Source organism: Poecilia reticulata, chromosome 14 (genome assembly GCF_904066995.2).
Source record: "Poecilia reticulata chromosome 14, P_reticulata-male-v2, whole genome shotgun sequence".
NCBI classification, from domain to species: domain Eukaryota; kingdom Metazoa; phylum Chordata; class Actinopteri; order Cyprinodontiformes; family Poeciliidae; genus Poecilia; species Poecilia reticulata.
In genome coordinates this window covers 9869039-9883259 of record NC_088843.1, presented here as the reverse complement: position 1 = coordinate 9883259, position 14221 = coordinate 9869039, and the positions used below count along the sequence as shown (strand labels likewise).

Here is a 14221-nt window from a genome sequence, read left to right as displayed (position 1 = left end):
TACGTTTCTCATAGAAATGGGCTCATCATGAAGTAAAGAATGCTAAAACATCGTTTTTATGTCAACTGGACCTTCAAAAATACATTGCTACGACCAAGAAATGCAATAAGGCCCGATGTGTGATTAGACGCCACAAACAAAATAAAACTTGGTCCAAATTTGTTTGAAAAGAGGGAGAAACGGAGGACGCGAAAACATTCTTCATGATAAAAGAAATCCCTGAAATGAACGATGCTCCTTTCACCCTTCTGTATCTGTAGAAGGGTGAGAAATAATATTTTAATTGCAAATCCTCAGATCGGTTTGCACATTATCAGTCACCTTATTGCTCATTATGCCTTGTCTAGAGGCCTTCTGCAAAATGAATAACCTGTGGGCCATTCATTTTGAGCAACGCGCTAAAAAAAAAACATGAAGCACAAGGACGAGGCCTTTGTGAGCACTTGCACTGCACATATTTTATCTAATTTACAGAAGCTGTGGGAGTATGGATGCTGTCCATGTCGGGTAGTGAGAATTTTCTGTTCCAAATCATCCATAAATCCAAATGGTCGGACATAAAGAACAAGAAGTCAATTTAACATTGAAACCTGTGCACAACTTTATGTTCTTATGTATCAAGACACCGTGAGCCTCATTTGTAAGAGAAGAAATCAATTCAAGGTTTCTATTTGAATAGGGAAGAGCTTCAAAGAAGCAAAAGGACAGAAGGAGGCAGATAAAGTCATGCCTGTGAAAACTGGGTCTCAATGCTGCCCTCTATTGGTCACATAGGGTGTTGTAAAAACGTGGAGAACACATGATGTTCCCGTTTAAAAAGAGGGAAGATCATATTAACTAGACAGAGAGTAATCCTAAAATACATGCAAAAAGTAGTTTTTCAATAATTAGTATAACAGTGCCAAGTGGGAAAAGGAGATACTGAAGTGGAAAATATTTTATCTTCTATTTTATTTATCGGTGATTTGCTTTTACTCTTTAAATGTACAGATGCCAAGACAAAAAAAATTGATTAAAAGGATTGACCGCAGATTAATTTCCTTTTGTTTACAGTTTTGATAAGAGTTGTATGCTACCAACTTACTTTTTATTTTTACTCGTTGCTTCATTCCAAAAGGACAAAGTTCCTGTCCAGTCTTTCAGAAAAAATACAATACAATCAAAATCAGTTGCTTTAATGTCGCCCCAACATGCAATTCCCATAACATCCAGCCTTCTTAAAGTGAAAAATAAAGCTTTTGTTGACACTGAATTTGCAAGGGTTAAAAACATGCAAAAATATCCTTTTGTTTTGCATTGGGATGATAGAAGTTTATTCTGTGAGCGCACTGGGGTTTTCTGTATCTCTGCTCTTTCACGAGAGGAACAGGCACATAGGAAATGTCACCCCAACATGTCCTATTTCTTATTACCTTGTGGATTTTTTTTATGTTTAATTTCAAGAGTGAGAAGTGACCACTGTTCTGGCTGCTTATGTCAGGTAAGATAACATTACAAAATAACATTTTAAATACAGTTTAACTAAAATATTAATGAAATAAACAAGTCTGATAAAATATCACAATTCATGTCATTTAACATTTTTTATCTACTTTAGTCTACAGTCTTCTATCTTCTTTTTCTTTCTTTTGTTTGACCAATACTATAAAATATGATTTTTTCTGCTGTAAAAGCTGAAAATGGGGCCTGTGACTAATTTTTAGCTATTGCTGAATTTCTTTATATTTACGTTTGTTAGTTTGAGCAGTTTATTTAATCCGGTTTGTTTTATATTTTACTGACTGCTTTTGTTATGAAGCACTTTGCCAACCATTGTGGTTTAAAATCTCCAATACAAATGAAATTTGATTTTATTCGACAGCTTCTAAAATACAACAAAAAACAAAAAACTCAAGCCATTCTAAACCCTTACTTCAATAACACAAAAGTGAAAGATAATCACACACAGCTCTGAAAAGTAAAGAAACTACTTCACAGCTTTCATATTTTTCTGATTTAAAATGTATATATTTGGGTATAATTAATTTGTATTACTCTTGACATTTCTCCCTAAATCCAAAAAATATTTGTCATTTTAAGACTAAGATTTCAGATATTTATTTACACTGTTTTCCTTACTTATAACTCCAGTTGTGATGTGAAGTGTTCTCAGACTCTCATGTCATGTTTTTGTATACCATAAAAAAAATATGTTGGCCTATAACAGTTGCTATCCACAAAAGTTTATGACAGTTATGAGACAAAATAAAACAGAACATCAACTCGCGTATCAAAAAGATGCAGAGGGGTGAACCCTACACCCCCAAACGTGTAATTTTTATACAAAACTTCAATATTTTTTATAAAAACACAGCACTTTCTTCAACAGCATAATAAATTGAGAAAATATGATGCAAGAAACATTTTAACCCATTTTAACATTTTAAAAATGTTAAAAGTAAGCAACCATATGAAAGTGTGCCAAGTGTCTTCATAATGCATACAAAGTGTTTCCTTTTGCTTATAACTGCAACTAAGATGGAACAAAATGTGAAAACTAACCAATATTTCAACAAAAATAGTTTTGTTCCATTAAACAAATCAATAAACAGCACATTTTTAGAGAATATATGTGCAATCTGTAGCTCCCACTCAATAAGCATATCTTACACATGCTCTACAAAATTACAAAATATGCGGTGTGGTGAATAAACATAGTTTTAAGTGCATGCGTTATGAAAACAGCATCAGCAGAAAAGCCTCATGTCTCAGTGACAAAACATTTTGGGCATTTTTCAGAAAATGGCCCCTTGTTTTTTGTTTTTTTTAAACATCAGAATTTTCTCACAAATATTTCTTGTATAACGATTCCAGTTGTTGTTTAATTATTTTCAGACCTTTGTATTCATTTAGCCGTTCATTAAAAAGTTCACCCAACTTGAACTTTTTAATGATGTTAAACAAATGAACGACGTAAACAGGCATACTGTGTTACGATAGTATTTCATTAAGTGGTTCTAACATGTTTCAATTACTTCGACAAATGACTTCCCCCCCCCCCCAAAAAAAAGATACACGTTCACACTCTTAGCTCGTTTAAAAAAAAAGCATGCAAAGCAAGTTCAGCAGACACAAACTTTCCATTGCCTGGTGAATCCTTCCCTGCACAGGCTGCGGCGTTGATCCGGTCTGGCATTCGGATGTTCTCCTCTCTGCATGTCCCAGTTCTGATCCCAGAAATGAATCCCGACGCTTAATTGACGTTAAAAAGGCATTCCGTGTAGGCCCAGGTGATTTATTGGGGGGGGATTTTAAACTATCGCATTAAGGCCGGGCGGCGGTGTTCCTGGTTAATGTAGGTCAAAGCAGTGACGGAGGGAGGTGTCCTCCGTTGAACCCGCGGTATTATTGTCTTCCAAGCAGACCTGCAGATGGCGCGCACAGTCAAGACAGGCCCCCCGGGTGCTCGCTACAGCGTGTGCACTCACGTAAGAATCTCCCGTACGGTAGTGGGAGATGGCGATGGTCTTAAGAGACACCTCGGTCTCCTCATGTTCAGCTGGAGGGCTGCATGTGCAAAGCGAAGTTCAAGAGGGCAGCTTTTCTTGGAGGGAGTTCAGGACCCGAATGCTGAAACTCGGTGAAGCGTTAACCTTAATTGACCTCTTAGTCAGTTAAAACAAAACAAAACAGAAACATGAGGTACATCCACCAGTGGTTACTACAAAAATAGTATGGTTTTACTCAAAGTAGTCCCCCCCCCCCCCCATCTACGTGGTTCATTATTCGGAGCTGGGCAACACACACACCTGTCACTGTCTAGACGGGGAGGGGGGCATTAAGGCGGAGGGTATCCCACATGAGCCAACACTGCTTTTCTTTTTTTTTCTTTTTTTTTTTTTTTTCTTACACCAGCCAGAATATATCTCTAAGCTTCCTGAAAATGACAGCACGAAACATAAAAGAGAGGGGGGGAAAAACACACGACTCTACCAAATCTGATTGGCCACTTGTGAACCGACACCATTTTTTCTCCCCCCTGCTCGTAAACCCGAGGTCAGCTCGGGACGTTAAAAAATAAATAAATGAGAAAATAGAAATGCGTAGAAAGTAGAAGACACGGGCAGTCAATCTAGCATGTTGTGCGCCGGGGAAGGATTGACGGCAGCCGTCATCCAATCAGCGGCCGCGGAGCGGGTAACTTGCTAGACAGACACCGGACGTGTCCAATGAGAAGTTCAGACCAATGATGGACGTGGAGCTGACAATACCCCTCCTGTTCCCTTTTGATCCAGATTTTGGAGTTCATTCATATTTGCCAAGCAGGCTCTGGAACCGCCTCAATAAATATAAAAACTGCGCAAAAATGGTGTAGGTTTGTAGGTTATTAGACACCCTTTACATACTGTTTTCAATTTATACAAACATTAAAATAAATACAGTCGCTGCGTGTAGGTGAAAGGAACTTGAATCAGTGAAGTACTATCACTACAACTCCCCACAACCTCCCACAGAGAGCCATAATGATCCCACCGTGATTCCCCTTCGCCCTGCGATTGGAGCGCTGTAATGTTGACGGATTTCTGCTCCAATCCAAGACAGTGCGCTGCGCTTCCAATGGCAGCTTCAAGTGAAAAGGCGTGCCTGGTCATAGACATAGGACTCTAGACGCCGCATCAGCGTCCGTGTCGTTCGTCAGCGTCGCCGCCATCTTGTGAGTGGAAAAGAACCGAGCAAGACAGCTCTGCTTCAAAGGTCTTACTGTAGGTCAAACATTACTGTTTGATGTCTTGGTTAAGCTTAAAAAATAGCTTAATTAAAAGTGGAATTCAAAACAATTTAGGTGTCTATGGACATTTAGTCACTTTTAACATAAAATATATAGCATAATCCTCATCTTTTTATAATAACAGCACAAAATTACTAAGCATAATTAATATCCACCTCATAGCAATTTCTTACCAGTTGTTACATAGTATCTCTACTGTTGCTTAAAACTTCAGATTTACTCTCACCATTAATGATAGAACCATGCTAAAAAAAACAAACAACTGAAACTGAATTTTTTTTGTTTGTTTTATTCATATAATCATCCATAACTTATGCTTTATCAGTCACATCAAGTACACAAATTTGTTATTTTTTATTTGTAATTCCTACACAATTATCATTACCACCCCAAAATGGCCAACACGGAGAAAAAGAAGAATGGTTATGATATGAAAGAAACCTTTCACATGGAAATAGTTTGGGGTATAAAATTGGTGTAGAAAGGGGTCAAAAGGTTGTGAATGGGTATAAAATGGGGTACAAAATATTAAATAAAATAGCTCAGGTACACTAACTTTAAGGATAATTTATTATACCCCATACTGAATAAAATTAAGAGCTTTATGTATTTTCAGAGGCAAATTAAAGGTAAGCTAATTTTATTCACAGTGTCATTTGGAAATGTTCATTTCAGTGTGTCCAATTAGTAGCAACACAACTGAAGAGTTTGTCTTTAATATTTAATCTAATAAAACCAAGACGAAAGTAAGCTTTAGTGTTTCATTCAGTCGGAAAACAGTTTGTCTTCTTGCCACTCGCAATATGGCGGACGCGCTGACGTATGTTGTCCACTGGACAACGAAGCCAACGGGGCGTCTACTCCTCTACGTCTATGTGCCTCCCCATACACCGCCCCCCCCTCCCCTCCACCACCACCACCACCCCTCAAAGTACTCGATGTATAGTTAAAAAATGGGAGGGCACACTTGAACCGAGCTCTTCTATGAAGGTAGGCTGCAGCGTGTGTTTATTGATGAGATGAAAAGAAGATGGAAGTGAGAAATGAAACAAAGTAAAGGAACATACTGAGAAAGAAGAAAAGCAAAGTAAACACGCTTCGTCGGGGGGAAAAACGGGAAACACTGTCGCCACTTTTTTTTGAACGAGCTTCGAAGTGCAGGTAAGAAATTTGAGAAAAAAAGTAGGAAAGGGGGGTTGGTCTTTCGGCTCCAGCGGCTTGTAGGTTGTTATATTTAGTGGAAAGGCATGTTACAGAATAAAACCCTGATCGGTGAGTTTAAGGGAGTACACGCCTGAAATGCAAGACACTTCCATGTAGTTAGAGCTGGCTTTACGAACCCAGTAAATTAGGCTGTACACAATATAAACTTATTCTTTTTTTTATTATTGCGGACCTTTAATAAAACCACTGTAAATAAAACGCCATTAATAGGAGTCGCCTGTAAATCGAGTTTTCTGTCCGTACTAGCAAAACGCGTTCTCTTGGCGTGACGCAAGTTTCCCATCTGTCATTTTCGCTCGAGCCCCCTTCCTTTTACTTTTAAACTGTCATGTGGGGACACTTGCAAAGAGTCCTGCTCGGGTCAAAGTGTGTCCACAGGTCGGCTTTGCTCTCCATCAGCGATGCTGGCTCACATTTTACACACTGAGCCCCGGAACAACTGGAGGCAGGCAGCCCGACGTGCGCATTTTGGCTTTTAGGTCAGTTATTTGAGGCAGCTTGGTTTTTTTATTACTCCACTTTGCTCCAAATATATATGGCAACATTTGGTTGAGCTCCTTTGTACGGTTCGGCTTTATTTAGCGTGAAGTCTGTCACTTAGATGTGTGCGGGGAGCATTTTTTATTAATTATTGCCCTCAAAGTGATGCATTCAGGCGACTGGATAGAATTTGGATAGGAGAAGGAGGGCTATTATTGGGTCTCATGGTGCAGCAATAGTGAATTTGGGTGCCATGTTTATATATATATATATATATAAAAAAGAATGAACACTTATGCCTGCCAGTGCTGCCCTTTTTCTTAGAAAAATAAATTTTTTTTAACTCGTAGCTTTCAGTTCAGATGTGCAGCGATGCTCCTGTGTAATTAAAGTTGCAGGAGTACCTTTTGATACATTTTATGAGCGAAATATTCATGCGTCCAACTCGTGATTCCTTTGCCCTACATCTGCAGCTCATCATGGCGCTCCTAAATAAAGTTAAAAATATATATATATTTCAACGTTTGCACGCAAAGAAAAATAAATAAATAAATAAATATTTTTAAAAAATTAAAATAGAAATGATAATAAATAAAAAAAAAAAAAAAAAACTGGGCTACGCGTTAAAAATGCACCGAGAGGGTCACGGGGAGTTTATCCCGAGCAACATGTCAGTCTTGCTCATCTTTATCGTTGCTCGAGTGTGCGTGCACGTGTGAGGCGAGCAGATGTTGTCCCAAAGCGCTCGGCTTTGTCAGATAAAGAGGGAATACAGCATGTTCTCACTACAATAGGCTGCTGCGCATCATTTCAATGTGTTCTGAAGTGCAGCTGATGAGAAGTTGAACGCAAGTTTAAAAATCGTATATTTTTTTTTAAAACCATTCCTTGCATACATTGGTCAGGTATTCGTGTTATTTTCTTTTATTTTTTCTTTATTTTTATTGTTTTTTTCTTTTGCTTTAAATTCGCGCAGATGTGTGCACCTGTGTATAGATGTGTGTAGGTTTCCACAACGCGATTGTGCGTTTTTTTTTTTTTGTTTTTTTTTTTCCTCGCAATTTTGTTGTGATCACTCCCTCTCTCCGCCTTCATTCACAATGTGGCTTCACAACGTAAACGGGTTGCAGTCCTATAGGATTTGCTCGTTGCAATCGCAGACTTCTCTCTGGATCATTTATTTTCTGAATGGACGCGCTGAGCGTGCTGCACACGGAGCTGAAATGAAGACAGTAGTAAATCTGTCCCGTGACTTAAAGCCTATAGATTTGACTGTACGAGTGAACGCATGAAATGTAGGTTAGTTGAGAGAGATACCTCCTATCTACGATGAAATTCCACCTGTGCCATTGTTTAGTGTATCATTTGATGACTTGGAGGGTGATTGTCTGCTCTGCAAGTAAGCTCTCGCCATCATGACTTGATGTCAGACTCTCAACAAAGAGGTGTACAGTAGCTGCTGGAACAGAGTCAGCCATTACGTGCTTTGGGAGTGTTTGTATTGTGAGTATCAGGTGCCCCGTTTTATCCTAATTTGTTTCATGTGTACTTACATTAGAAATGCACCAATCAGGCCATTTCTCGCCAATTGAATTTTTTATTTTTTTTTTAGGTCTAACTCAATTGATTTAATTTTCTCTTTTGAAAAGACTGTAATATATTGAAGACAAAAACAACGTCTATCTTTCATAGACGTTGTTGTTTGTGTCCAGCAAAAAATAATGACACGATTTTATAAATTCTCGTCAAAAGCAAGTAGATTTTTTTTAGTGGAATCAAAAACGAGCATCAAATTATGTGCTGTTGGTTTATAGCTGCTCTGCCAAAAATAGAGGTTCTTACTTTTGTAGATTAGCCCCATTTCTGCATCAAAGCTTACAGTAGGATCTTGCACTAATTGCGTGCATCTCTCTTTCTATTTGGTTTATTTAACTAGTTTTTTAGGAACTGTATTTCATAAAGATCTAAAATTTGCATGAAATGGCAAAAAAGGCCTATTTTCGGACCTTTGATAGTCACAGATAAAATCTGTATGTTAATCAAGTTGGAATAAGTGAAACCAGTGTGTACCAGGATCAGGTATATGTATATTTATATATTTATTATTTTGCTTGACTTCCTATTTTTCTTTTCCTTTTACAAGAAGAATGCAGGTTTTGATCAACTTCAATGTTTTGAAGATTGTCTGTTTACTGTAGAATAACTCAGAACTGAGTTATTCTACAGTAAACAGACAATCTATTTTAGTTTTAACTAGAAATGACCAACAATTTTATTTTTAGGTCTTTAAGTAGTCCTTTAGTTTTTGATCAACTTTATCAACCACCTGTGATGCACATATAGAAATTCTGAGTGTTTTCCCCATGTGCAACATAAGGCTCACCTGTCCTATTTAATTAGACATCTAATTGGAAGTTTCCCATTTAAAAAAAAAAAAAAAATTATTTACTTGGGTTGCCCCAATCTGGGATTACACCCTGTGTGGGGAGCCGTATCGCCTCGTCTTTAGCTAATTTATTTTATTTATACAAAACCCACGTCAGTTTTAGGTTTAGAGCCTAAACTGGTCAGAAAAACGTCGTCATATTGCCATCTCTGGCTGATTGACTGGCGCTCCATTAGTTTGTATCCTTATATTCCAGCTTGGTATTTAAATTCACCTTGTTTGAGCTGTTGCCTTTTGGCCTCTTTCAAGTGTCACAGTGTAAAAGACCCACCCCTGACTAATGAATATTTAAGAGTGTGTCTTCAGATGAAGGAAAGCCATTATTATATGAAGCAGGCCCATGCAGAGGAAACCGTACACCTAAAAACTGGAGGAGGGAGGGGATGTGGTGATCAGTTAATCCACACCCAGCAATCAATCCCACTTTTCTGTTTTGGCTTCAGACATTTTTTTTTTTTTTTTTCACTCGTCGCCCTCGTTTCTCATTTTACAATTCATTGTTGACCAAGAAACTGTCACAAAGTGTTAACAGGCCTTTTTAGTTTGGAAATGCTTTTTGACTGATATTTGTCACGCTTTCACACGTTTCTCCCACCTGATCATTTGGATTTTACTCAATTGACAAAAAAAAAAAGAGGAAAAAAAACGTGTGAGTATACATATAATAAAGTGCTTTTTGAAAGAGAGGACAGAAAACAATCATCTTGTACTGTACTTGCTCGCAGATGGCAGATCGGCGTTCCAAACAATTTTTTAAGTGCTGTTGAAGAGGCACTGTTGCCCAAACACACGAGATAGAGACGTCACTCGGAAGCCTCGGCAATTCTGTGTCTCTGGCTCTGGGTTTACTCACAATATTCAGCCACTCTCTGCTCAGACTTTTACCTGGTGATACTGGTGGCCTAGATCTTGCATAACTAAATTTATATGAGTTAATTTTTTCTTTCCAAAGCCCATTTTGGTCTTCGGTTATTACAGCACATGATGAAAATACTTGGAGATGACATTCACACACACGCAACACACCAAAAAATAAAAGAAATAAAAGAAACTTTTGGAAGTCTACATTTTGCTTCAAATTGAACCGTGCTCTGATAATACTCTAATAAAAATGTTAAGTACCTGTCCTGTTTAACCTTTTCAGATGAATCCAAGCTAATTCTGGGATTCCAAAATTTTCCACTAAGGTAATTTTCACCACTATGTGAAGAAAAAAAAAAAAAAGAGTTGCACTTGAATCCATTGTTGCACTTTGTCTCACACAGTTGAACATATTTGGCAGCCATTTTGGGAATGCAGTCGAGATCCATCGATATAACGAGCCACTTTGTGGATGGCATCCAGAATGTCACAGTGCTTGTAATCAACTGGTCCTTTTGTTTTCTGGCAGACTTTATCCTTCTCCATTTTTTTTTTTTTTTTTTTTTTTTTTAATGGCTGGACTGAGCAATGTTCTCCTCCGGGGCAGTGTCTTTTGTTGAGATTGCCCACTGAGGCTGTTTTCAGGTGCAATGCCATAAAGTTGAGAAGTCTTAAATTCACATACTTAAATTAACCGCAGAGTAGCCTTAAGCCTTTAATAGACTTTACAGATTTGTTTTTGTGGAAGAAAATCACAGGAAGTTTCTCATCTGTTTTTTCTTGTAAAGACTCAGGAGACACAGAAGTTACAAGTAGCGTTCTAAAGGGACACATCGATTAAATGCTTTCAGTCTCAGCTTTGAAAAATGCACAAACGTGAAATAATCTAATGCCTTCTAATTAGACATTCACTGTTCTAGCTTTTACTTGGTAACACTGATTTCTGGTTTTCTTTAAGGATCTGATTCATTGATTTCAGTTTTATCAAATTCTCTCTTTTTTTCCATGATAACAATATAACATATCACTGTTAGGCTGATGTGCATTTATATTAGAGATGCACCAATCAGGCTTTTCCCGTGGCATTACCAATTTCAGGGTTTCTTTTACTGACTTTCTTTTTCTTGTATAGGACTATTACACATAAAAGAAGAAAAATGAGCTGCTGGTTCTTTGATAGAGCAAGTATTTTTGGATATGACAGAAAATGAAAGAATTACAACATTATCCCCATTCATTCATCAAAGCATATGTCCTGAACTATCGTCTGATTTTTGTTTTTGTTTTTTTTAGCTAAAAAAGTGCATGAAAGGGCGATTTGCTGTTTGTTGGCTTATTTGTTAATGAATGAAAAAGGATGGGATTAAAATAAAAAATGATTTATTTATTCTGTTTGGAAAAAATAGGCTGTTTTTTCTGAATTTGCCCAATCAAAGCTGATTTGGGGGAAAAAACATCTGATTCCGATTGCATGTTGATTGACCGGTGCATTTCTAATTATAAACTGTAGATGATTAATCTTACAAAAAATGTGTGCTGATTCTCACGGCTCACTGCAGGGACAAAGGGTTAAAGCACGGACATGTAACCGAATATTAGGTCATAGTTCATAGCACTGTTTTGTCAAAATGTATTATATTTGACATATTTAATTACTTTGCACTCATAGTAAAGTTTACTTAAGTATCTCTGAATCAATTCTCTTGTGCATTTTCTATAAATATATATATTGACATTTGGCCTAATGGGTACATGTAATTTCCTTTTTTTTTTAAACAATCTACAGCTTTACAATTATCTGAGTTTACAAATGACAAAGTTGGAAAACCTACAGTGAGCTCCTATGGACTGCCTTTATAAATTTTGTTATATTATGCAACACAACAATGTTAATTCAATGAGTCATGGTGAGTGAGTCCCCCTCTAGCCATAAGCCAAATATAGAAGGAAATGTGCTTTCCTTCAAGCGTGGAAAATCTATTTTGTTTATCGGTTTTGGCCAAACCAGGATATATGTATATATTTGTTTTTAAGGGAAAGGTGATTATTATGTGTTTTCCAACCAACTATTACGCTCCAGTTATAAAGCTGAATAAAACCTTGTATTATAGATGCTTTCAGGAAGAAATTTGGTATATTCATTCCACTGAAAAGGGAAATGAAAAATAAAAAAAACATCCACCTTTTTTAATTAATTTCCACTGAGGATCCAAAAGATCAATTATGAAAAGAAATATTTTTAATCTAAAATTAACATTAGCAACTCTTTAACTTTAAGATCATAGAGAAAGTGGAAAACTGACTAACTTCCTGGCATGCTTTTCGATTTTAAGGGGACTTTTGTTTGGAATCTTCTCTCCCTGCAAGTATCGCAGGAATGCGTAATGAAAGCACACACTGAGACTGAATAAGTATTTGCGAATGTGCCAGCCAGTTGTCAGGAAGCTTTTGTTCACTTCTAAAATTTTATGGAGTCTTATGAAACACAGTTACAATTCCCAAAAAGCTGGAAGGTGGATACGGTCCTCTTTTTTTTTTTTTTGTTAGAAAGACTGTTTGGGATCTCGGAAAAAAAAGAAAAAAAGAACAAAACGTAACACATAAATACACTCATTTAGGTCGGTTTTTGTTCCCATGAAGTACGTCGTTCGTATTTAGCTTTTCAAAAAAAGGACTTTAGGTTTTAACGTCATTTGCAGTTAAATCTGAAGCTTTGTTTTGATGGCCGTTCGGTACAGCGCATACACTTTAATTACACATCAAATACAGAGGAAGTGACCATGTATTTCCATTACCTATGATAAAATTACTAACAGACTGTTGATCTGTACTTCTGTATATCTGCAGGGTTGGATTCATTCAAATTCAGGTCGTGTTGCAACTTGACCTGGAGATTTTTTTACAACAAGCGCATTTTGTTTCAGTTTTCCAGAAGTTGAAAAACAAAAACATTGTCTGTTTTTCCTGTTTCTGTATGGCAGAAACGAGCTTTTAAATCTGCATTTTCGCTGTTTAAAGATAAACTCAATGCCTTAGCATTCAAATGATGTGAAAAATGTATCTTGGATTCTAACAGCAAAGTTGTATGTGTGCCAAGGTGCATGTGTGTCCTCAGTTCACCCTGCTGCCCATATGTTTTTTTGCAAGTGAGGGCGTGCTTGCTGCATGGTTGAAGAGGGAACTGTTGAAAGCATTTATTATAAGATTAAGCTACTTTTTATGTTTTAAAGATAAGTTAAGCTGTTTATTCTCTTCTTTTATGTTGCTTTACATATATTTTTTGTTTTCTTTGAACTCGTAGGATAAAATTTCTGACTGTGCACAGCGTCTCTCAGTTCATAAATCAGTATGAGAAATTTATTTGTAAAAAAAAAAAAAGGTAAATAACATCCTATTGATATTTTACTTTAAAATTTTAATTGGCAACGTAACCAAAATATCTGTAGATGTTAATTCTCCAACAAGCTTGTATTTACATTTTTCCCCTTGTAAAATCTATTTAAATTACCATAAGCTGAATGAAAGTTGTTGTGCGTGTGTTTTAAATTGACGACAGTTTTCAGATGTGTAAATACCAACTCATAAAATAAGGTGACCAAAATTTTACAAACATTACATGATTAAAAAAGGATTTCAAAAGACTTTTACACATATCACTAGGGTTACAAATCAATGAGTATTAGAATACCAGACAAATACATATATACACAAAATGGCTTTTTAAGGTCAAAATGTTCATTTTAACCAGCCTCTCTATTAATATAATTATTTTAGAGTAGTTTTCTGCAACTGTTTGTTCTTTACGTTAGTAATAACTAGTTTTGTTTTTTTATTTGAGCTAAATGTAAAAGGAGACGCAACATTTTGATTGTAAAAATACACTTAAAAGTGTGTTTACTAAGTTTGTGAATAATCATGAATAACTTTTTTTTTTGTGGTAAATACAGCGGGTATAATAAATGTAAATGTATCCCTGTATGTCTACACACAACTTAAACATGGTAACACCAAAGAATAAGATGGAAGAAAAATGCATTTTTGATTTATTATGTGCATGACCAAAGCATTTTGGACATTTTATTTTTTTATACGATGAATATGGACATTTTGTGAATAATTTTCACATCAGTTGATTTTCTTGAACTCTTTCTAGTTGATGCCCTTTATTTTTATCTGTATTTAAGTTTTCTTCACACTCAAATACACTTTTATCAAAGTGTAGCAGCAATTTTCTTATTTTTCAGAATTTCTTTTTGTCACGTCAATGTCAGATGAGATCAGATTCAAAAGTTGTAAAATACTTGAATCATCAGGAAATATGTAAAGGAAAAAAAAGGGGGATTTTGAATATGTAACTGATACATTAATGGGACACCACAAAAGCACCGACACACTGGGAATTGAACACACCGTTCTTCAAGAATTGGTGCTTCTTATTTACG

The 14221-nt window shown here is 36.4% G+C and overlaps 1 protein-coding gene across 2 annotated transcripts in view; it reads left to right on the top strand.

Moving 5' to 3' along the window:
• The first annotated feature begins 5696 nt into the window (after positions 1-5696).
• zbtb20 (zinc finger and BTB domain containing 20) overlaps positions 5697-14221 on the top strand; it is a 43830-nt gene continuing 35305 nt past the window's right edge. For both annotated transcript variants that reach the window (XM_008427769.3, XM_017308580.2), the window contains exon 1: positions 5697-5929. The gene's annotated coding sequence lies outside the window, so the exon portion shown is untranslated. The remainder of the gene's footprint in view (positions 5930-14221) is intronic.